Raw genomic sequence first — 26,215 nt, 5'->3', positions numbered from 1 at the left:
CTTTTAAGGAGAACCAAGAGTCAAGTCAGTTCTTTTATTCTCTTCCAGAGCACTGTCCACTGCACTTCAGCAAAGGCTGCTGGGGAGAGAGTATCTTATACCCCATACAATATTCCTGGAGTACGGTCTTTGCATCCCCTTGTACAGCCCTGATCTTTCTCCCCTGTCCATCCCTTCATCCATGCAGCTTCCCCTAGTGCTGCAGGGCCGGGGACGGAGGAATAGTCAAGTCCAGAAAGGCTTCTGGGGCTGTGAAATTTCCCCTCAGAGGCCAGGTCCTGAGGAGCAATCAGAAACCATGATAGGCCATCATCTCCACAGCTGAGTCTGCCCCCAGCCCTGTCCCAGGCTCCCTCCCACCCCAGATCCTGCCCTCACAGATAAGGATGAAGCCCCAGGTCCATTCTGAGGGTGGGCCTGGACCCCACATCCGGAGAGGCAGAGCTCCCAAGGCTGCTGGGCCTGAAAAGACACATCCCTTTGATATCTTATTGGTGCTTTGCAGAATCTATGCCTGCTCCTCACCTCCTTCTCAGGCTCCCAAAGCTGTGGGTAAAATGAGGGTTTGGCAGCTGTCCTTCTGACCCAGAAGACACCGAGCCTGAGCCCCCCAGGGGGCAGCAGGCACAACAAGGCTAGGACTACTGCTGGCACCTCCCTACAGTTAAGAAAGGGGCCTTAGCTATAGGACACTACCCCAAGATCCTCAGGTCTGGCAGAGTCCCAGGTTGGCAGAGGTGGGAGTCGGGGGAGGGAAGCAGCTTCAGTAGGAGAGCTGCCAACAGGAGATGAGGGGGTGGGGAGGGCTTGAGGGCCTCAGAGAGCTCCTGCACTAAGAGCTGCTGGCAGTGGAAAGTGGCCACAGGTGCTGGTCCCAGGGAGTCAGGAGGATGCTCAGAAGTAGATAGCCAGTGTTTGAAGATCAAGGGAGAGCATGTTCTAGGAAGAATCCGTTTCCTGAGTCCCGTGATGGCTGGCTTTGGCCCAGTATACACTGCCTGGCTATGGGGCTGTGCTGCCTGAATATACCCTAGCAGTGCTCACCTTGGTTAGCACTGGACATCTCCCTTCAGCCCAGCCCCTTCCTTCGGGGAGGAGGTAGTGCCTAGGCCTCCTGGGGTTAGCAGCAGGAGTTGGCTAAGGAGTCTTTAAGAAGGACAGGATGCCTGGTTCCCATCAGGTTGCCTCTGTGCTGGCTCTCCCAGGGTACAGGGAGAGTTAACACCCCTCATGTGAAGTAGACAGACAAGGGGGTGCCATATTGTCCATGCTCTGGGTTTTTTCCCACACACCAGACACAATGGCAAGAGGGGAAAAAACCACTACAGCTGAGGCCCTCAGAGCTGCCCTGGTGCCTAATCTTCCTAAGCCAACTCTTGCTTCAATTCCTTGAAGCACCCCAGCATCCTTCCAATAAATCCCTGCCCTTGTGTCCTGCAATGAAACACTCAAACTGGTTCCCTGCTGTCATGAGGTACTTAGTTTAGGGGGCCCTTCCCATCCAGCTGGCACCTCTCTCCTGCCCCCAGATGACAGGCATGGAAACTGAATATAGTGTCCAAGTTGTACTAGATTTCCTCACATCTACAGCAATCCAGTACCAGGTGATGGACTGGGAGGGATAAACACCTCAAGGAAGGACTGGAATCAGTGCTAGGTTATCCTAAAAGCCAACTAAGCCAGTGCTTACTTAAGTCACCACCAGGGAAGCCCCACCACCCCCACAATGAGAAAGAGATCATTAGAAACATTTTGATACTTGTATTTGATATTCAAAGAAACATTGTATCATGGGAAAATATAAACATTTTACCATCAATTTTTATCACAAAATACATATGGCAAATGGGAAGGAGGACACTCCATAGTCTTTTCAGGGCTCAGACAGACCCTCAAAGGATCTTAATGTGGCCCTGGCAGAATGTCTCCATTATCTGTTCCTCAGGCCCAGTTGCACCTTGGCCAAGGAAGGGAAGCAAATAAGAGCTACTGTTTCTCCTACTAGGGGCTCCTACTGTGTGTACCCCTGAACACAAGATGGTTGCAAAGTAAGTAACCACAAGCTTCTCTTTAAAAATAGTTTTTCAGGGGCGCCTGGGTGGCTCAGTTGGTTAATCATCCAACTCTTGATTTCCGTTCAGGTCATGATCTCAAGGGAGCCCCACGTGGAGCTCTGCACTGGGCATGGAGCCTGCTTCAGAGTCTCTCTCTCACTCTCCCTCTCCTCCGATCACATGTGCAAAATCTCTCTATCTCTCTCAAATAAATAAATAAATAAATAAGCTTTTCCAATCTAGTAACAGATCTTTATCATTTTAGAAAAAGATATAGTCATGGTCAAAATTGAAAAATCATAGAAAGGTATAAAGGGAAAAGTAGAAATTCCCTCTCTGCTTTCTTTTTTTATCATTTTTTTCAATATATGAAGTTTATTGTCAAATTGGTTTCCATACCACACCCAGTGCTCATCCCAAAAGGTGCCCTCCTCAATACCCATCACCCACCCTGCCCTCCCTCCCACCCCCCATCAACCCTCAGTTTGTTCTCAGTTTTTAACAGTCTCTTATGCTTTGGCTCTCTTCCACTCTGACCTCTTTTTTTTTTTCTTCCCCTCCCCCAAGGGTTTCTGTTAAGTTTCTCAGGATCCACATAAGAGTGAAACCATATGGTATCTGTCTTTCTCTCTATGGCTTATTTCACTTAGCATAACACTCTCCAGTTCCATCCATGTTGCTACAAAGGGCCATATTTCATTCTTTCTCATTGCCACGTAGTATTCCATTGTGTATATAAACCACAATTTCTTTATCCATTCATCAGTTGATGGACATTTAGGCTCTTTCCGTAATTTGGCTATTGTTGAGAGTGCTGCTATAAACATTGGGGTACAAGTGCCCCTATGCATGAGTACTCCTGTATCCCTTGGGTAAATTCCTAGCAGTGCTATTGCTGGGTCATAGGGTAGGTCTATTTTTAATTTTTTGAGGAAACTCCACACTGTTTTCCAGAGTGGCTGCACCAATTTGCATTCCCACCAACAGTGCAAGAGGGTTCCCCCTCTCTGCTTTCTAATCTTACCTCTTCTTCTTTTTTTTTTTTTAATTTTTTTTTCAACGTTTTTTATTTATTTTTGGGACAGAGAGAGACAGAGCATGAACGGGGGAGGGGCAGAGACAGAGGGAGACACAGAATCGGAAACAGGCTCCAGGCTCCGAGCCATCAGCCCAGAGCCTGACGCGGGGCTCGAACTCACGGACCGCGAGATCGTGACCTGGCTGAAGTCGGACGCTTAACCGACTGCGCCACCCAGGCGCCCCAGCCTCTTCTTCTATTCAGATAGAAATTTCTCCTTGAGCCCTCCAATATTAGCCTTTCCACGTTATTGTGGAAATGTGTCCCTGTACATATCCAAAGCCAACCCCTCCATTTGTGTTCAGATCCCATCCCTATGGCCTTACTAAGGTGTTCCATCCTCTCCTATGCCATTCTCACCAGCACACAAACATGCTTTAATATCAATCAAAAAATAATCCCCCTTCCTTGACCTCATGCCAGCCTCTTAGCTAAATTTCCATTTCCCTCTTTCGTGCATTGAAACTCCTCAAAAAACATTTTCTATAATCACCACCTCTACTTGCTCACCTCCCATTTCACCTTGATCCTCTTCAATCAGGCTTTTCTCCTCCTGAGCAAGTGGATCTTATCAAGGTCTCTGGTGACACATATCTTGCCAGATTAAGAATTTCTTATAGCCTCTTTGCATGACCCCTCACCATCATTTTAAATTGTTGACTGCTTATTATTTCTTTCAATACTTCATTTCCTTTAGATGTTCTTGATACCACAACTCACCTAGTTTCTTCCTACCTCTCTGGTGGTCCTTTTTCTTAATCCTTTTATAGGCTCTTCCTTATGTGGAAAGCCCCAGGACTCTGCCTGTGGCTCTCTTCTCTGTATATAATCTCTCCCTAGGTGAGTTCCTGTGGGCCCATGGCTTCAAATGCTATCTATATCCTTAATGAATTTCAAATTTATACCTCTCTCTTAAATTCATTATGTCCAAATGCCTACTGACAACAGGACAATAGGCAATAAGTTACCTCACATTTTAAAGAGATGGGAATAATGTATTTCCTCATTCTGCTTGTCTAAGCAGTCTACATAATGACAGGATTAGTAGAAATTTGAAAGTCCCTTAAAGAGTCTATTGGAAATAAAATACCTAAGTTGCAAGATGTCAACCTAATGGGGGCTGGTATGAAATAAATCTTCCCTACTCTGAGTTGGAGGGGAGGTTATGTTACCCACCTCATTTAAAATCAAATGAATTGAGATTTAAGAGAAACACTAAAAGACATTTAGAATATGTTTAAGAAAGGAAGACTGGCATCTCACCAGCTGTATGCTCTGAGCTATAGGAAATCACAGACCCATCCTAGTGCTGCAACCAGAATGGAGTCTGACGACCAAGTTTTAGAGCCTGAAGTATATCCCCTGGAGACTGATGCTTGGTTTTTGCCTGGAGAAATTTCAAAGAGAAAGTCTTATAGAGCAGCCTAGGAGAGCTGGGAGAAAACAAATCACAGCATAGGGACATGCTCTACTACCACTATATGGCATGGAAAGAATGAATATAGTTTCCTATAGGCCACGTGGATGCTGAGGAAGGCAACAGAACTTGAGCCACTGCCCAAGGGTCCTTGCCTTGTCAGGACAAGGGGACCACAGCACTAAAATAAATGGAGGACAGGAACACAAAGTTAGGCAGTGCACATCACCTACATTCAACAGTGAATACACATTCTTTTCAAGCACATATGTAATTTTTACAAAAATTGACCATATTCTGGGCTGTAAAACACGACAAATTTCTAAAAATTGAAATATACAGTGTAAAGCCTCTGACTGAATAATTACACTGAAAAGAATATGTATTCCGTTGTTGAGTACAGAGTTCTATATATTTCCATTAGGTAAAATTTGTTAATCACGATGTGCAAATCTTTCATATCACTCCTTACTGATTTTTGTCTGTTTTCTCTTCTACTGATTTCTCCTTGGGGTTCTACCAATTTTTCCATTATGCTCTGAAGACATGCTATTAGGTTCATATTTAAAATTGTTAAATATTCCTAAAAAAATAAAAAAATTGTTAAATATTCCTGATGAATTTTTCTACATGAAATATCCCTTATTTTGTAGTAATGCTTATTTATCTGAAAGCTTATTTTAGCTATTTTGTGCAGAATATCTTTTGCCCATACTTTTACTTTCAAATTTTCTGAATTCTTATGTTTTAGCTGTGTCTCTTATAAATAGCTGTATCAGTTACTTGTGCTGCATAACAAAAAGAAAATGTTCAAATGTTTAAAGGTTAAGGAATACACTTAAAAGTAGTCCATAGTTCAAAGAAATCAGAATGAGAATAAGAAAATATGCTAAGTTGAATAACAAAAATACTATATATCAAAACTTGAGATGAAACAAAAGCCCTATTTAGAAAATGTTATAATTTAAAAGTGTATATTAAAAAGGCTAGGGGAGCCTGGGTGGCTCAGTTGGTTAAGTGTCCAACTTCAGCTCAGGTCATGATCTTGTGGTTCATGTGTTCAAGCCCTGCGTTGGGGCTGTGCTGACAGCTGGGAGCTTGGAGCCTGCTTCAGATTCTGTGTCTCCCTCCCCTGCCAGCACTCTGTCTCTCAACAATAAATAAACGTTAAAAAAATGTTTTTAAAGGCTAAAAATTAGTGAGCTAAACATTTATTTCAAGGAGGTAGAAAAAGAAGACCAAATTAAACAGAAAAAGAAGAAAAATAATAAAAGTGAGAGATAAAATTAACAAAATATAAAACAAAAATAGAATAGGATCAGCATAGTCAAAAGTTGGTTTATTTTTAAAAAACTAATAATGGTGGTAAACTTCCAGTGAGACTGGTTAATAATGCAAGAGGGAAGGCACAAATTATCAGTACTAAGAACTAAAATGTCAGTATCACAGATCCTGCAGACATTAAGAGAATAATGAGAGAATATTATGGACAACTCTGTAATGAAAATTTAGGTAACATGGCCAAAGCCCTATAAAAATAAAACTTACCCAAACTGACTAGAGAATAGAAAATATTAAATCATTAATTTCAAACTTTCCTAAAAAATGAACTCCAAGCCCAGATGGCTTCACTAACAAATTCTATCAAACATTTAAGAAATAATTCCAAAGTTAGATGAACTCTATAAGAAAACAGAAAAAGAGGATATATACCTCAACTCATTTTTGAAGCCAGAATAAGAAAATATCAAAGCCCAAGATAGAGAGTACATAAAAAAATGTATGAGCCAATCTCACTTGTGAACAAAGATACAAACATCCTAAACAAAACATCAGAAAGAGGAATACAACAATACATAAAAAGGAGAATATATCATGACTCAAACTGTGTTTAGTCTAGGAATACCACATTAACAGATTAATGGAAAAACCTCATAAGATCACCTCAGTAGATGTAGAGTAAGTGTGTGATAATAACATTCAACAAACATTCATGGTAAGTACTCTTAGCAAACTAGGAATAAAAAGAAACTTCCTTAATCTAATAGAAGAGATCTAATTTTTAAAAATCTATATAGTACTTTAAAAAAAAATAGGGCACCTGGATGGCTCAGTCAGTTAAGTGTCCAACTCCTGATTTTGGCTCAGGTCACAATCTCACAGTTTGTGAGATCTAGCCCCATGTTGGGCTCTGCACAGTTGTGCAGAGCCTGCTTGGGATTCTCTCTCTCCTTCTCTGCCCGTCTCCTGCTCATGCTCTGTCTCTCTCAAAATAAATAAATAAACTTTAAAAAAATAAAAAAATAAAAAATCTATAGCATACATCACAGTGAAATGTTGAGAGATCAGGGATACACAAGGATGTCTATTATCATCACTTCTATCCAACTTAAAAGGATGTGGCTAATGTCATAAGGTAAGGACAAGAACTACAAGGTAGAAAGATTCAAAAGAAACAATACCGTCATTATTTGCACGTGGTATGACTGTGTATGTAGAAAATCCAAAAGGATGTAGAGATACACTATTAGAATAAGTTTAGCAAAGTTGCCAGACAAAATCATTACACAAGAATAAACAGCACTTCTATAGACCAGCTCTAAATAGGATAAAGAGTTTTTTAAGAACCACTTATAATAGTATCACATTCCTAGAAACAGATTTAACAAAAGATATGCATGACTTCTTCTGAGCAAACTTTATTAAGGCTTTATTGAGAGAACTTAAGCCAAATTATCAACATAACAAAGCATATGTATGTCTTCAGCTTGTCTTCTTTTGAACATATGACTGTGCATCACCTAAAACATAAACGTAAGAATTGGGTACATCACTTAGGAGAACTTTACTTAGACAAGAATAAAGGTACATAAAGGACACTACAGCTTTGGTTTTATAAGATGAAACTAAAACCAGAACCTTAATCACGGCACAGACCTCTATGCTAATGTACATTTTCAGGCATATAAGCACCAACTTTTTAAATACATCACTCTTTTTGATGGTATGAAGAAACACAGATTTCTCAAACCCAGAACAGATCAAATCCCACTAGTCTATTTAAAGATAATTTTAGGTAGTGAGAAAAAGCTGTCTGATTTCAGTTAAAATAAAATCAACCAAGCAGAAACTCCAAGAAGCAAAGCAAACAAGCAAGTAAACCCAGTATCACTGAAATTCATTCATTTGAAATAGTCTTCTAATTATCTATATTAGCTAAAATAATAATGTCACTGGGACATGTGGGTGGCTCAGTGGGTTAAGCATCCACCTTCAGCTCAGGTCATGATCTCGTGGTTCGTGAGTTCGAGCCCAGCATCGGGCTCTCTGCTGTCAGCATGCAGCCTGCTTTGGATCCTCTGTCCCCTTCTCTCTCTGCCCCTCCCCCCACTCAAAAAGAAATAAAAACCTTTAAAAATAATTAAAAATTAAAATGATGATGTCATGCTTGGAACCATTTTAACTAAAGAGAAGGCAAAGAACATTATACCATTTGGTTTGTCTCTTTTGTGCAAAAATATTTCATTGATTCAGTTCAACTTTTCTATGGTCTATTTATAGTAAAGTGACCATTTCTTCCATTGGCACCTATTGTCCTGGTGTAAGCAGTCAACAGCACTCCCTTAAACTCTCAAGAGTGTCCTGGTTTGGATGATAAAAATTACACAGTCACACTAGTTATATAAGCCACTACCATCATAGATGACATTACAAGATGCAGGCAAATATTACCATTTCTTAGCCTCACTCACTATTTAAAAAACAAATAAGCCAACCTATAAAAGCCAAAACAAAGAGATCCATATCATTTTTTGGTGTCTAAAAGATAAAGTGATTGTTGAGAAATAGTTCAGGCAAATTAAACGAAAATCAATACTACTGTGTTGTTTAGATATCCATTTGGTACTGGGGTATGTTAAATAATTTATGTAAGTATATGACCACTTGCATTAGGTTTCAAAGGACTTCTATTCCAAAGTAATAATACTTCCATGTTTTATAATTCAACAACACGCCTTTGAGTTAACTCATTTTTTCCTTCTGATACTGTCTCTGAATCAAGCATTTGGTGTCTAAGCTACTTTTCAAATAATCTTTGTGTTCGTGATTTGTTACAAAGGTATAATAATATTGTAGAAAAGAACAACCCCATGACTGGCATTCTTAATGAAGAACTTACATGCTTCTGGAATTTTAGCAGGTGCTGGATTAGGTGGAGTCTTCCTTTCTCACCTCAGGGCAATCTACATGCTCAGCTCCAGTCTCTTCCAGACCCATTCCTTGGGTTTCACTTTCCAGTTCAGGTTCTTATATAAATAAACAGAATTATTAATGTAAGCAGCAAACCATAAATTAATATTATTAAATAAAGCTCTGTAAGTCAGTAGTGTAAAAAGTGTGATGTATAAGAATGCAGTAAGCATTAAAAAGTTTTTCTGCTAGAAAATGGGAGTTATGTTTCTTATATATTACCTCCTCTATGAAGTGTTTCTTTTTCCAAAACTGTTTAAGATAACTTAGTTATCACCTTTGTAACCTATATACACTTATATTATTGCACTTATTCCACTAGATCAGCCATTTGTTTACCTGAATTTCTGACAAGATTGTGAGTACAAGACAGAAATCATTCTCTCGTTTATATTTTTATCTTCAGCATCGAGTACATGATCTGCCACCAAGCAGGCCCCAATAAATGAGTGAAAAAAAGTCATCACAAATAAAAAGATGAGAGAAACCCAACCTGAAGAACATTTTACAAAACAAATGGCCTGGACTCCAGAAATTGTCAATCAGGAAAGACAAAGAAAGACTGAAGTACACTTCTAGGATAAAGGAGTCCAAAGAGAGGTGACAACTAAATACAATGGGTGGTTTTGGGTTGGATCCTGGATCAGGAAAAAATAATGGTATAAAGGATATTACTAAGCCAGCTGACAAAACTGGACATTACTAGGCAACAGACCACATATTAGATAATAATTTTTTCTTAACGTTAAAGTTCCTCAATCTGATCATTGTACTGGGGTTATGTAAAACAATATCCTTGTTTCTAGGAAACAGATACTGAATTACTTTGAGTACAGAGTTGAAATTTAATCTCAAGTGGTTTAACAATAATAATATGTGTATTATTATCTAAGGAAGGGTGATATGTGGCACAAGGTGAGCATAGCAATGTGTGAATCAAGGTGTCTGAGGCTCCTATCAAAAGTACACTGTACTTTTCTTGTAACTTTTCTGTAAGCTTTAAATCTTTTCTAAGTACAAAAGTTTTTAAAAAAGGAATATATGACAACTAGATTATGGTTCAGGAAGACAAAAATATTGAAGACTTTAACAGCAACTAGGAAAGGCTTTCACATTTTTGTTTCTCTGTATTATGATTTTTAAAAATTACAATCTAAGAGTTAGCCAAAGTGTATCTAGGTCTGCTTAAACATTTGATGCCACAACTTAAGAAGCCCAGAAAACAGCATTCAAAAAAGGCCAACTTTAACTAGTGACATAGTGTACAATTCTGTCTAAATTTAATGTTGTTTCCTTGCTTTGCTAATATAGAGCATTGGCAAGAATTGTACTTTCCAAGCATGCCAAACAATTTAAAATATGGGATGGTAAAATGCTGAAAGAAAGAAAACTTATCACAGAGAAGGACTGCAGTCAGCTGCAAACTATACCTTTCCCTTACCAAACAAGTTTCCAGCCAATTTTCAAGGAACCCTTTATCTATTCCTATTACTAATATAACATCATAAATGAAATACAACATGTTTCTTCGTCCCCTCTTCACCTTGAGCCACAGGTGCTCCTTCTTTCTCTTGCCCAGTCTCAATATCTGGATTCTCAGTTGGTAGTTCCTTTTGTTGTCATGTTTTTTCACCTGGTTGTTTAGCCTTAGGGGAGGATAGGTGCAAATAAAGAGTATTGATATTAATACTATAATGACAGAAGGCACAAATACACATACTACATGGAGGTAGTCAATCACAAGTCTGAAGTTTTTCCTATACTCTTCTCTGTAAGTATTCAATAAAATTACTCTTTATATATAGAAAATACTCCAAGGAGTTATCTGCAAGGACTAATAATTCTGGAAACCTTTTTAATCTTTTCTGAGATGTGTGTTGTTTGTTTTTTCATAAGCACAATAGGGAAGTCATAGAGAGGATTCCTGGACTCCTATCAATTTACACACCCAGGCAACACCAGAATGTAAGTCTTTTTCCTCAATGTTTCTTTCCTGGATTCATTTTTCATCCATTTTAAGCAAGAAAGTCCTTTAAACAACATACTATACTGGTTCAACAACTTTTTTTGATAGTTTTTCCTAAAAAATTATTTCTGCCAATAGAAGTAAAACATTAAAGCACTCACAACCACAGGTTCTTCCTGCTTAGAAGACTTTTTTCCATCTCCCTTTCCTCTAGATCTTGATCTTACTCATGCACTCATATTTCACACTGAAAATAGAAAATCGTTAAATATACACCACATCTTCTTTATCCATTCATCAGCTGATGCACATTTGGGCTCTTTCCATAATTTGGCTATTGTTGATAGCACTGCTATAAACATTGGGGTGCATGTATATACAATGGAATACTACTCAGTGATCAAAAAGAATGAAACTATTTTTTGCAATAACGTGGATTGAACTAGAGTGTATTATGCTAAGCGAAAACAGTTCGAGAAAGACAAATGTCATAGGATTTCACTCATATGTGGAATTTAAGAAACAACAGATGAACACAGGGTAAGAGAAGGAAAAATAAGATAAAAACAGAGAGGGAGAGGGAAGCAAACCATAAGAGACTCTTAAATAGAGAACAAACTGAGGGGTGCTGGAGGGGAGGTGGGGAAGGATGGGTTAAATGGGTGAGGGGCATCAAGGAGGGTACTTTTAGGGATGAGCACTAGGTGTCATATGTAAGAGATGAGTCACTGGGTTCTACTCCTGAAACTAAGACTATACTGTATGCTAATGAACTTGAATTTAAATTAAAAAATAATAATAAATAAAAAAGAAAAAATCATTGACTGAAGAATGTAATAAAATAATAATTATACTGTAATATTTTTATGGCCAACTGCTAATTATAAATTCTTTTTTATATTTGTTGAGATTTCCAAAATAAATCTTGAACTCATAACAACTGCCTATTTTCCAATCACATCAAATGAGGCTATTTGCAAAACCTTTGTTTCACAGCAATTTGGCAGACAACGGACCTTCAAGTACTTGAAAAAACATACAACTTTCCTAAAAAGATTTCATTTCACAACTGGACTCTCCACTATGAAGAGATTTTGTAATATACAGTCTTGTCTAGCTCTCCACGTACCATTCTCAATTCCATGCTCTGTTGGCAGTTTCAGGTGCCCCCAGGACTCAGATGCCTCCAATAGCACCCCTTAGACAACTCCATTTTCATCTGGCACTCTCCCTTTCCCAGCCCCACGACCAGGACATGGGCTATGGTGGGCCATACCTCTGAGGATGACGATGACTTCATGGACTTACTCCCCGGAGGCCAGGAACCACACTGCCCTTACCCACCTAAAGGCAAATAGCAACCTCTTCACATTCACTCAAACTTAAATTCCTGGGCGGACTAATCTGCAGACCTGCTGATTCTCAGCGAGAAAAAATCTACATGGTAAGCCTCGACATGCTCAGCTCAGCACCCAGAACACGCTGCACATGCTCTCACGCCAACCACCACGGAGAAAGTTCTGGGCAGTGGGCATGTGCACTGCATCCTGCAAGCCACATGGGAAGGGCTTCCCTGCCCCTCACTGGGGCTTCACCAAAAATTCCCCAAATCTGCCCTCCGTCGGCAGTTCCTGGCGCCTCCAAGACCGATACCTCAAATAACATCGTCAAGACTCGCCCCATCTTCATCTGACCCCCTTTCTCACCCGCCCATTGCCCTCCCTTGTCTCAGCCCCCCTCTAACAAAGACAAAAGCCATGGCAGCCACAACACCTGTAAAGAGAAAGGTGACCTTCCTCCTCAGCAACAAGAAACGGCCACCCTGACCTGCCTGAAGCCCGCTGGCTCTTTCCTCACTCACATTTAAGCTCCTGGGAGAACGATCAAGTCTCAGAGAGAAAGACTCCAGGCGGTAGGACGCGACCCCAACAGCTCAGCACTCAGAACACACTGCACACGTTCCATACCAATAATGGCTGGAAAGGCGCACAGCATTGGACATGCGCACTACCTTCGCACGTACCACGTGGTTATGACTCCCGCACCCTTCATTCATGCCCACACCGACAATTCCCAAATCCACCCTTTGTGAGTTCCTGGTGCCTCTAGGACCCAGATACCTCAGAATTTGCCCCAAGCCTTGCCCCCTCTTCATGCGACCCCCTCCCCTCCACAGCTCACCGTCCTCACTAGTTCTGGCCCCGCCACTGTGACATGAGCTATGGTGGCCGCAACGCCTATGAGGGCAAAGACCTCAAGGACCTTCCTCCTCAGAGGCCAGGAACTATATGGCCTGACCCACCCAAAGCCCACTGGCTCTCTCCTCACACTCACACTTAAACTTCTGGGCAGACTCATCTGCCTACCAATTGGTAAAAGACGTACCAAGTGAACTTAGCGAGAAAGAATCCAGATGATAGGACGCGATCCGCACAGTGCTGCACACGGAACGCTTTGCACACGACCCAAGTCAGGGGCTGATGGGAAACTGCTGGGCACTGGGCATGCGCATGCTGTGTGGGCGGGGCTTTCTCATTCCTTCATCCTTGACCCCACTGAGGATTCCTGAGTCTGCACTTTGTCAAAAGTACCTGGTGTCTCTGGCATCCAGATACTTCAAATAACATCCCCAAGACTAACCCCATTTTCATCTGAGCCCTCTGTAGTCCACCATCCTCCCTTGTCCTGACCCCACCACAACAAGGGCTGTGGCAGCCACAAGCCCTGTGAGGAGAAAGATGTGATGGCCTTAAGGAACTTCCTCCCCAGAGGACACAGATCTCACCGCCTAAACCCATCTGAGTCCTGCTGGCTCCCTCTCACATTCAAGCATTCACACCTATTCACACTTACAGTTGCTGAGAGACAGCAGGGAGCCTGCTGGAGAATCAGAAAGGGAATGAAAATGGTTAGATACCATCTTCTGTTGCCACCCAAACACAACCTCTGTGGGGTCAACTTCACCAGCCAATCCCAAGATTTGGACATATGTGTAGTAACACCTGTGTGTATGCACAGTGATGTATATATCGAATAGGCTGTAGATCCAGCCTTCCCCATCCAAGCAGAGATTCTGCCATGCCTGAAGCAGGACATTGTTTCCTAGTTATGGAAGACCTGTCCTTCCCTTCTCCACCCCCAAAATCTTTCAGTCCTTCTGTCTAGGACTGTTCCCAGCCCTGCATTTCACCTGCCAATTGGACCTTCAAGTTTTCTTCTCAGTGCAGCTGCCCCAGTTGCCCTCAAGAGTCTTTAGTCTCCTTAGAGATGTGTGAGAGCTTTTAGGCTCTGAAAGTCTACAAAGCCATTTCAAGCATGAAAGGAATCCAGAAAAATATAAAGAAAAGGACTGATAAATTCAAATATATAAGCTTTGAAACTTGCATACATCCTGTAACCTAAAACTTCTACTTCTAAAACTTTATGTTAAGGAAACTGTCTTGGAGGAGCCTGTGTTAAACATCTGACTTCAGCTCAGGTCATGATCTCATGCTTTGTGAATTAGAGTCCCCCCCCAACGTGTGAGCTCAAGCCCTGCTCGAAGTGAGCCCCACTTCTCTCTTTCTCTCTCTCTCCCTCTCCCTACCCCTTGCTCACTTCCCCCCCCCTCAAAAAAAAGGGAAACTGTCTTGGATGTGAACAAAGATTTAGATACATGGGATTTCCAAAGCAGCTTAATTTATAAAAGAATGGTCACAGACTTACTATATAAGTAAACTGCAACACATTTGAAAATGAAATGTGGCCGCCCATCACAAACCAATGCTGAATAATGTTTGCTGTCACAGTTGTGCTGCTCACACTGAGTTATAAACTTGAAACAGCTGGTTATGTAGCACTGTGTATGTGCAGCATGATCCCAAAAGAAGAGGGAGACTTTAGAAAAGTTCACCTCTTCCTCCTGTCAGACAGTAAATATGCTTTGTTTCCCTGGAAAACAAGCCAGCACATTCCAGGACTACAAAGACACAGGGTTACTCCAAGGGTAACACAGCATATAAAATACAGTCCTCAGGGTTGTAGGTCTCCTGCATCTGGTGAGCCTCCAAAGCCTTCACCATCACCTAGATGGACTGGTCCTCCACTGTCAGGGAAAGAGCGAGAGTAGAGGAGAGAAGGGGGTGGACAGCGGACTATTGCCCCTGATTTTAGCAAACAAAGGTAAGTACCTACAAGACAGAAAGGAATTTGACCTTGCCCTGCCCTACCTCCACCCCCAACCAGAAACCCTTGCTGTCTTGCATTCCTAGACCCTGCAGGTTACCTTTAGAGAAGCACAGGTTCTTTGAGAGTTAGAAAGATCCCCTGTGGCAGAAGTAGAATTACCACATCCCTCCCTCTCTTTTTCCCTCACTCCCTTTCTTTCACCCTCCCTGTCTCATACAGACAAGATATAGAGGCAATTTAGAGCCAAGTGTAAAGAACATGTAATTCTTCTTTGATCAGGAAGGGAATTAGGGATAACCACTTTTAATATCTAATCAAGAACTGTTCCTACAACTCAGATCTTTATGTGTATGAAATAAAGATTTATCGATAAGGACTGAGGTCTCATACTCTTCAGTCAGCATAAACTGTGGGATCTGACCTCAGGCTCATGTTTCTCCTCAGGTGAGCTCTTTTATTGGCTCTTAGTCATTTCCTGTTATCTCTTGGAAAGGTTATCTGCTGCCCAGCTGTCTCCCTGACCTTGGTGCTTTGTCTGTTGGCAGCAGCTGTGTTCTCTGGGTAGGATCAAGTTTCTTCAGGACACTGGGAAGATGGGGTCCCGTCCGTGTGAGAGGTTAGAGTCTAAACTGAAAAAAAAATCCAATTTTCTTAGTGCAACAAGCCTTCTGGGTAACCTCATCCTCAGGCAGCATTAGCACAGAGCAACCACTATGACCACGGACAATCAGGTACTCCCAAACCTTTGTGTCATTGTGAAGACTGTAGATATCATTTCATTTTATTTGTTTTATAGCACAAGTAATATATGCTCCTTAAAAATAATTCAGCCACTAAGAATTGCTCAGTCCCACTGTCATGTCATTATTATTTAAATCCCAGCATGAGGTCATCTTAATTCTGGGTAGAATTAACATCTGGAAGTAATAGCATTGTCACTAGGACCACTGAGAGGAGCCACAAGGCATCCCTTTCTGCCCTTCCTGTCCCTCTCCTCCCCTCCCTCACCATAGCAGAGGGAAAAGAGACTTTTTGGGCAGGGTGGGTGATGGGTATTGAGGAGGGCACCTTTTGGGATGAGCACTGGGTGTTGTATGGAAACCAATTTGACAGTAAATTTCATATATTAAAAAATAAATAAATAAATAAATAAATAAATAAATAAAAAAGAAAAGAGACTTTTTGTCCACCCATTTACCATTGTTGGAGATGATAATCAAGAGTGGGGACTAGCAACTGTGCCCAGTCTGGAGTGGCGCAGGTGTCAAGGTCCAACCCCAGGCCAAGGCTGAGGGGGTGCATGGGCCAAATGTGAGCCCTGTTCAGACGGTCCAGAAACCCAATAGGAGAAATGTGGTATATGCTACCTGGGTCAGCTGTGAGCAGGATGTACAGACACAAAGCTATGATGAAGCTGTGATGAGGTGCCACCTATGGCGGTACAGTGAGTGGGATGATGACCCAGCCTGTTTCCAATACCTGGAGGAGGGAAAGATTCAGGGTCACACACTGACCACAAGTGTGTACTTCAGAGGGAGATAATGGTGGTGGGGAGTGGTCTGTTCTTCCCTGTCTGGCCTTCTTCTGGCCAGGGTACTGCCCCTGGTGGTCTGAATATGGGCCAGACCTGGGAGTTACTGCCCACCACCCTAATGTGCAATTGGGAGAAACCCAAACAGCTAGCCTTGGAGAGAGAGAGAAAGAGAGCAATAGAAGGCGTAGCTAGGATGTATGAGGGATGTTTGTGTTGAGCCCCAACAGCTTATGTAACCCATCCCCACCTTCTTAGATGAGGGAAAGGAAGCAGGTTTAAAGATTCATGAGAAACTCCCGATACTCTCAACATATTATAATTAGTAATGCACTAAGCATCCTTTCCCAGAAATCTCCCTTCTGGAATTCATCCTAAAGGTATATTCATCCAAGTAGACTGCTGTATATACACAACAGTTGTAAGAATTCAAAAGTACTTATGTGTCCAGTAATGTACTTGCTCATGTGAACTGCAGTAAAACTAGACAATGGAAGTTTTGCAGTCATTGAAGAATTAGATAAATTAACATATATTGATATATATTGGTGTCCATTAATTAAGGTTAAATAATACCCAAAAAAGCATAGAACACTACAGTATGATTTTGTTTATTAAAAAAAATTAATGTTTATTTATTTTTGAGAGAGACAGAGCACAAGTGGAGGAGGGGCATAGAGAGAGGGAGACACAGAATGAATCTGAAGCAAGCTCCAGGCTCTGAGCTGTCAGCACAGAGCCCAACTCGAGGCTCAAACACATGGACTGTGAGATCATGACCTGATCCGAAGATGGATGCTTAACTGACTGAGCCACCCAGGCGCCCTTGATTCTATTTATTTTAAACAGACACATGGGTATATTTTATGTTGATTATTCCTCATCTTTGTACTATTATAAGAAAAATTGGAATGAATATCTTATTTTTGCACTGTAGCACATTTTTCTTATATTTTCTTACAATGTATTCCCGAAAACTGAATTGCTGGATGAAAGGAAAGTTGGGCTTTAAAGGTTTTTAATTTGTATTGCTAGATGATTCTAAGATATGAGAAAACATTTTACACTCCAGTCAGTTTGTGTAACCTTACCTAACCTTACACCTAAGGAGCTAGAAAAAGAACAACAAACAAAGCCTAAAGCCAGCAGAAGGAAGGAAGTAATAAGGATTAGAATGGAAATAAGTGATATGTAAACTTAAAAAAAAACGATAGTACAGATTAATGAAACCAGGAGCTGGTTCTTGAAAAAAAATTAATAAAATTGATAAACCTCTATCCAGCATTATCAACAAGAAAAGAGAACGGACCCAAATAAATAAAATCACAAATGAGACAGGAGAAATAACAACCAACACCACAGAAATACAAATAATTACATGAGAATATTATGAAAAACTATATGTCAACAAATTGGGTAAAAGGGAAGATATGGATAAATTCTTAGGAACATATAAACTACCAAAACTGAAACAGGAAGAAAGAGAAAGCTTTAAAAGACCAATAACCAGCAATGAAATTGAATCAGAAATAAAAAATTCCTAACAAAAGTCCAGGGCCAGATGGCTTCACAGGTGAATTCTACCAAATATTTAAAGAGTGAATACCTATTCTTGGAGAGAAGTTAAGATGGCAGAACAACATGGAGACCATGAGCTTGACTTATCCCTGAAATGCAGCTAGATCAGCACCAAAACATTTTTTTAATATGAAATTTATTGTCAAATTGGTTTCCATACAACACCCAGTGCTCATCCCAACGGGTGCCCTCCTCAATGCCCATTACCCACTTTCCCCTCCCTCCCACCCCCATCAACCCTCAGTTTATTGTCAGTTTTTAAGAGTCTCTTATGGTTTGGCTCCCTCCCTCTCTAACTTTTTTTTTCCTTCCCTTCCCCCATGGTCTTCTGTTAATTTTCTCAGTATCCACATAAGAGTGAAAACATATGGTATCTGTCTTTCTCTGTATGACTTATTTTACTTAGCAAAACACTCTCCAGTTCTATCCACATTGCTACAAAAGGCCATATTTCATTCTTTCTCATTGCCAAGTAGTATTCCATTGTGTATATAAACCACAATTTCTTTACCCATTCATCAGTTGATGGACATTTAGGCTCTTTCCATAATTTGGCTATTGTTGTAAGTGCTGCTATAAACCTTGAGGTATAAGTGCCCTTATGCATCAGCACCAAAACATTTTGAACACCTAGGAAATCGATCTGAGGATTAGCACAACAATCTGCATAACTTGAGCCACAGAACTTGGCAGGTACATGGTGCAGAGAGGTGAACTGAGGGAGAGAAAAACCACGGAGGGTAGGGAGCTGTTTTTGTGGAGAGAGAATGGAAAAAGAGAAAGGGGGAGAGTGCAGCTCATCAGGATTGTGGAAGAAAAGCACTCCCCCTGAAAGCAGCTAGAGAGAAAGAGTGAAAACACTCGAAGGGGACTGAACAAGAAATATGTTCCCCAAAACCACTGACAGGAAGAAAGGAGAGGGTTTCAATAACACCAGGATTCTATAAACAGTGGAGTGCAGAGTCTGAAGTTTCAGAGCTCAGTGCCTGGCAGTGCTCTGGTGAGGAAGTAGGGTGAATCCCCAGGAGCAAGCAGTGGGGTCTGAGGGGTCCATGTGCTACATGGGGAAAAGCAGTTCCCCTGCTTGGAGTGCACTTGGTAGAGGCCATATGGCCTCCCCACAGGCAAAGGTCCCAGAGGACCTTGGAGAGCAGCCACGTTTGCTGGTATTGAGACAAAGACACCAGAGTGTGGTGAAACCTGGCACCCGCTGTGTGATGTGATTTGCCATAATCTCTGAACCTCTGCCACTGCACGAGCTTGCACAAACATTTTCTGCAGAAAGGCAGCACCCAGCAATTGCTCAGTGAGATCCTATCCAAGAGAGTCAGCACAGGTCCAAGTCACAGGGGTCTCTGAAGTGTGGGGTTTTGAAACACAGCCCCATCTGAGATAAAACTCTGGAGGGAGGTGCTGCCTGGCAGGCGAACAGCTTGGACACAGACAGAGTAGAAGCAGGGAGTGAACAGAGGCCTGAGACAAAGGAGGGGTGCTTGATTGTAGGTCAGTGAGAGCGTGAAGTTCCTGTGCCAGAGACTAGGGAGCTGGAGCTGCCATGCATGCACATGCACAACACACTGATACACCTCAGTAAGCTAAGCAGCACCATGTAGTTACACCAAGCCCCGCCCAACTGCACCCTCCAAGCACATTGCCTAGAAGACCAGCACAAGCCACTCCACCTGCTTAGTGCACAGACTATAGAGGGCCTCATAGTTTCAGTTCTAGGGGAAAATGAATGTAACTTCTTTCAGGTTTAAATTTTTGCTGATTAATTTATTTATTCACTTTCTTTGCTTCTATTTCTGCTTAAATTGTTTTCTTTTTCTACCCTCTCTTGGATACAGAAAATTTTATTTTTCTTACTTTACTTTTTATTTTTTTATTCTACTTAATTTTCTTTATTTTCTTTTATTCTATTTTATTATATAATTTTTTTAATTTTTAATTTTTTCTTACTTTTTTCCCTTTTCTTTCTGTTATCTCTCTATTCTCTCAAGCTTCTCTCAACAAGCAGACCAAAACACACCTAGAATCTAGCTTCATTTATTGGATTTTTTGTTTTAATTTTTTAATTTTTACTTTTTATTTTATTATTTTTTTCTTCCTCCAAAATGACAAAATGAAGGAATTCACCCCAAATAAAGAACAGGAAGAAATGACAGCCAGTGGCTTAATCAACACCGATATAAGTAAGATGTATGAACTAGAATTTAGAATCATGATAATAAGAATACTATCTGGGGTTGAAAAAAGCATAGAATCCCTTTCTGAGGAGATGAAATAAATAAAATCTAGTCAGATGAAATTAAAAATGCTATAACCGAGATGTAATCTTGAATAGATGTCACGATGGCAAGGATGGACAAAGCAGAGCAGTGAATTAGTGATATAGAAGATAAAATTATGGAGAATAATGAAGCAGGAAAAAAGGAGGAAAACAAAGGCAAAAGATCATGATACAAGACTTAGAAAAATTAGTGATTTATTAAAAAGGAATAACATCTGAATCATAGGAGTCCCAGAAGATGAAGAAAGAGAAAAAGGGACAGAGGTTTATGTGAGCAAATTATAGTGGAAACTTCCCTAATCTTGGGAAAGACACAGACATCAAAATCCAAAAAGCACAGAGAATTCCAATTAGATTCAACAAAAACTGACCATCATCAAGGCATACCATGGTCAAATTCATGAAATACACAGGCAAGGAAAGAATTATGAAAGCAGAAAGGGAAAAAAAGTCCTTAACCTATAAGGGAAGACAGATCAGGTTCGCAGCAGACATACCCACAGAAACCTGGCAGGCTAGAAAGGAATGGCAGGATGTATTCAACATTCTGAATCAGAAAAATATGCAGCCAAGAATTCCTTATCCATAAAGGCTGTCATTCAAAATAGAAGGAGAGATAACGAGATTCCCAGACAAACAAAAAGTAAAAGAGTTCATGACCACTAAACTAGCCTTGCAAGAAATCTCAAGGGAGACTCTTTGAGTGAAGAAAAGATGAAACAAAACAAAAAGACCAAAAGCAACAAAGACTGTAAAGGACCAGAGAATATCACCAGAAACTCCAACTCTACAGGCAACACAATGGCACTAAATTCATTTAGTACTTTAGTCTTTTAGTACTAAAATCTTTTAGTACTCAGTCTAAATGTCAATTGACTAAATTCTCTAATCAAAAGACATAGGGTATCATAATAGATAAGAAAACAAGACCCATCTATATGCTGCTTATAAGAGACTCATTCTAGACCTAAAGACACCTGCAGATTGAAAGTAAGGGTATGGGGAACCATTTATCATGCTAATGGTCATCAAAAGAAAGCTGGAGTAGCCATAATTCTATCAGGTAAACTAAATTTTAAAATCAAGGCTGTAACAAGAGATGAAGAAGGGCATTATAGCATAATTAAGGGGACTATCCATGAAGAAAAATCTAAAAATTATAAATATTTATGCCCCCAATGTGGAACACCAAATACATAAATCAATTAATCACAAACATAAACTCATTGATAATAATACCATACTAGTAGGGGACTTCAACACCCCACTTACAACAATGGACAGATCATCTATGCAGAAAATCGACAAGGAAAAAATGCCTGTGTGTGACACACTGGACCAGATGGACTTAACATATATATTCAGAACATTTCATCCTAAAGCAGCAGAATATACATTCTTCTCAAGTGCACATGGAACATTTTCCAGAATAGATCACATACTGGGTCATAAATGAGCCCTCAACAAGTACAAAAATAGCAAGATCATACCTTGTATATTTTCAGACCACAACACTATGAAACTCGACATCAACCATAAGAAAAAATTTGGAAAGACCATAAATACTTGGAGATTAAAGAATATTCCACTAAAGAATGAATGGGCTAACCAAGAAATCAAAGAGGAAATTAAAACGTACATGGAAGCCAAGGAAAATGAAAACACGACAGCCAAAAACCTCTGGGATGCAGCAAAGGCAATCATAAGAGGGAAGTACATAGCTATCCAGACATTCCTAAATAAGGAAGAAAGGTCTCAAATACACAATGTAACCTAACACCGAAAAGAGCTGGAAAAAGAACAGCAAATAAAGCCCAATACCAGCAGAAGAAGGGAAATAATAAAAATTAGGGCAGAAATAAATGATATTGAAATTTAAAAAAACGCAGTAGAACAGATCAATGAAACCAGGAGCTGGTTCCTTGAAGGAATTAACAAAATTGATAAACCTCTACCCATATTGATCAAAAAGAAAAAGGAAAGGACCCAAATAAATAATATAAAAAATGAAAGAGGAGAGATCACAACCAACACCACAGAAATACAAACAATAATAAGAGAATGTGATGAGCAATTATATGCCAACAAATTAGGCAATCTGAAAGAAATGGACAAATTCATAGAAACATATAAACTACAAAAACTGAAACAGGAAGAAATAGAAAATTTGAACAGACCCATAACCAATAAATAAATTGAATCAGTAATCAAAAATCTCCCAAAAAACAAGAGTCCAGGGTTGGATGGCTTTCAGGGGAATTCTACCAAATATTTCAAAAAGAGTTAACACCTATTCTTTTGAAGCTGTTCCAAAAAATAGAAATGGAAGGAAAACTTCCAAACTCATTCTATGAGGCTAGAATTACCTTGATTCCAAAACCAAAGACCCCACTAAAAAGGAGAACTACAGACCAATTTCCCTGATGAACAAGGATGCAAAAATTCTCAAAAAGATACTTGCAAATTGGATCCAACAAAACATTAAAAGAATTAATCACCACAATTAAAGGGGATTTATTCCTGGGATACAGGGCTGGTTCAATTTCCTCAAATCAATCAATGTGTTACATCACATTAATAGAACAAAGGATAAGAACCACATGATCCTCTCAATAGACACAGAAAAAGCATTTGACAAAATACAGCATCCTTTCTTGACAAAACCCCTCAAGAAAGTTGGGATAGAAGGATCATACCTCAAGATCATAAAGGCCATATACAAAAGATGCACAGCTAATATCATCCTCAATGGGGAAAAACTGAGAATTTTCCCCCTAAGGTCAAGAACAAGACAGGGATGTCCACTCTCACCACTGTTATTCAACATAGTATTCGAAGTCCTAGCCTCAGCAATCAGAAAACACAAAGAAATAAAAGGCATCCAAAACAGCAGGGAGGCAATCAAACTTTCACTCTTTGCAGATGACATGATACTCTATGTGGAAAACCCAAAAGACTCCACCAAAAAACTGCTAGAACTGATACATGAATTCAGCAAGTTGCAGGATATAAAATCAATGCACAGAAATCAGTTGCATTTCTATACACCAATAATGAAGCAGCAGAAAGAAAAATCAAGGAATCAATCCCATTTACAATTTGCACCAAAAACCATAAAATACCTAGGAATTAACCAAACCAAAGAGGTGGAAAATCTGTATAGTAAAAACTATAGAAAGCTTATGAAAGAAATTGAAAAGGCACAAAAAAATGGAAAATATTCCATGCTCATGTATCGGAAGAACAAATATTTTTAAATGTCGATACTACCCAAAGTGGTCTACGTATTCAATGCCATCCATATCAAAATAACACCAGCATTCCTCACAGAACTAAAACAAACAATCCTAAAATTTGTATGGAACCAGAAAAGACCCTGAATAGCCAAAGCAATCCTGAAAAAGAAAACCAAAGCTTTCTCGACTTCAAGCTGTATCATAAAGCTGTTATCATCAAGACAGTATGGTACTAGCACAAAAACAGACACATAGATCAATGGAACAGAATTGAGAACCCAGAATTGGACTCAGAAATTTATGGCCAACTAATCTTTGACAAAGCAAGAAAGAACATCCAATGGAAAAAAGACAGTCTCTTCAGCAAATGGTGTTGGGAAAACCGGACAGTGACATGCAGAAGAATGAACCTGTACCACTTTCTTACACCATATAGAAAAATAAACTCAAAATGGATGAGTGACCTAAATGTAAGAAAGGAAGCCATCAAAATCCTAGAGGAGAAAATAGGCAACAACCTCTTTCACCACGGCAACAGCAACTTCATACTTGAGATGTCTCCAGAGGCAGGGGAAACAAAAGCAACTATTGGGACCTCTTCAAGATAAAAAGCTTCTACACAGTGAAGGAAACAATCAGCAAAACTAAAAGGCAACTGACAGAATGGGGGAAGATATTTGCAAATGACATATCAGATAAAGGGTTAGTATCCAAAATCTATAAAGCACTTACCAAACTCAACACCCAAAAAACAAATAATCCAGTGAAGAAATGGGCAAAAGACATGAATAGACACTTCTCCAAAGAAGACATCCAGATGGCTGACACATGAAAAAAATGCTCAACATCACTCATCATCAGGGAAATACAAATCAAAACCACAATGAGATACCACCTTACACCCATCAGAATGGCTAAAATTAAAACTCAGGCAACAACACATGTAGGTGAGGATGTGGAGAAAGAGGAACCCTTTTGCATTCCTGGTGGGAATGCAAACTAGTGCAGTCACTCTGGAAAACAGTATAGAGGTTCCTCAAAAAATTAAAAATATAACTACCCTACGACCCAGCAATTGCACTACTAGGTATTTATCTGAGGGATACAGGTATGCTGTTTTGAAGGGGCACATGCACCTCAATGTTTATAGCAGCACTATCAACAATAGCCAAAGTATGGAAACAGCCCAAAGGTCCATCGACGGATGAATGGATAAAGAAGACGTGAGATATGTGTGTGTGTATATATATATAAACACACACATACACACACACACACACACAGTGGAGTATTACTCGGCAATCAAACAGAATGAAACTTGCCATTTGCAACTACATGGATGGAACTAGAGGGTATTATGCTAAGCAAAATTAGTCCGTCAGAGAAAGACAAATATAATATGACTTCATTCATATGAGGACTTTAAGACCCAGAACAGATGAACACAGGGAAGGGAAGCAAAACTAATATAAAAACAGGGAGAGGGACAAAACATAAGAGACTCTTAAATATGGAGAACAAACAGAGGGTTACTGGAGCGGTTGTGGGAAGGGGGATGGGCTAAATGGGTAAGGGGCATTAAGGAATCTACTCCTGAAATCATTGTTGCACTATATGCTAACTAACTTGTATGTAAATTTAAAAAATAAATAAATAATAAAATTTTTAAAAAGAAGTGAGGCTTTGAAATTTTTGAGAGTCTGTTTCCCAGATTTTTACCTGAGGTGTTTGAAAGTCTATGGTCAAGAGTAATGTCTTTGAAATCTTTGAGGGGCTAGGTTCCACAATCTACATCTGAGACACTTAGGGAGTCTGTGCTCAGGGTTGAGTTCTCTGAATTCTTTGAAGATCTACCCCAAGGTTTCAGCCTGACATAATTATGGGACTGAGATCAAAGTCTCAGGTTTCTGAACTTTCTGAGAGTCTGTGGCTCAGGGTCTGAGTCAGAGAGATTTGGGTGTCTGTGTTCACAGTTTGAGATCTCTGAAGACTTTGAGATATGTCCCAAGTGTTTCTTTTTATGTTTTGTCTTATGCGGGGGGGGGGGGGATGAGAACGAGTGGGGGAGGGACAGAGAGAGAGGGAGACAGAGGATCCAACGTGGGCTCTGAGCTGACAGCAGAGAGCCAGATGCAGGGCTCGAACCCACAAGCCATGAGATCATGAACTGAGAAGTCAGGCACTTAACCAACTGAGCCACCCAGGTGCCCCAAGGTTTAATCTGATTAATGTAGAGTGAGTGTTCAGGGTTTAAGGTCTGTGAATAGTTTGAGGGTCTGTATTTCAAGGCATGAAGTCTCTGAAATTTTAGAAGGTCTGTGTCCCAAGTTTGGGTCTAAGGTATTCGAGGTCTTAGTTCAAGAAATAAAGTTTTTAAACTTTCTGAGGGTATGTATTCAAAATTTTTGTCTGAGTTGTTTAAACGTCCACATTTAGGTTATAAGGTATATGTTTGAAAGTTTGAACCTGAGGTAGGATTCTGTGCTCAAGTTTGCTGAATTCCTTCAGGGTCTGCTCCAACATTTAAAGTGTATGTATGTATGTATGTATGTATGTATGTATGTATGTATGTATTTGGAGAGAGGGAGGGAGGGGAAAAGAGAGAGATAGAATCCCAAGCAACAACACTGAGCCTGATGTGGGGCTC

At 40.2% G+C, this 26,215-nt stretch overlaps 1 long non-coding RNA gene across 5 annotated transcripts in view; it reads right to left on the bottom strand.

Moving 5' to 3' along the window:
- Positions 1-7,224: 7,224 nt before the first annotated feature.
- The window catches only part of LOC131502020 (uncharacterized), a 90,793-nt gene continuing 71,802 nt past the window's right edge, over positions 7,225-26,215 (bottom strand). For 2 of the 5 annotated variants that reach the window (XR_009256960.1, XR_009256959.1), the window contains exons 2-5: positions 10,928-11,013; positions 10,344-10,446; positions 8,730-8,856; positions 7,225-7,350 (exon numbers count right to left, since the gene is read on the bottom strand). This is a non-coding gene — a long non-coding RNA (uncharacterized LOC131502020). Of the gene's footprint in view, positions 7,351-8,729; positions 8,857-10,343; positions 10,447-10,927; positions 11,014-12,627; positions 12,743-15,030; positions 15,053-16,300; positions 16,413-26,215 lie in introns of those variants that run through there. The other 3 variants (XR_009256958.1, XR_009256961.1, XR_009256957.1) reach the window with 3 other exon arrangements.

This window comes from Neofelis nebulosa, chromosome X (genome assembly GCF_028018385.1).
Source record: "Neofelis nebulosa isolate mNeoNeb1 chromosome X, mNeoNeb1.pri, whole genome shotgun sequence".
In the NCBI taxonomy this organism is placed as follows: domain Eukaryota; kingdom Metazoa; phylum Chordata; class Mammalia; order Carnivora; family Felidae; genus Neofelis; species Neofelis nebulosa.
The sequence above is the reverse complement of the archived record's forward strand: the minus strand, read 5'-3'. Positions and strand labels throughout refer to the sequence as shown.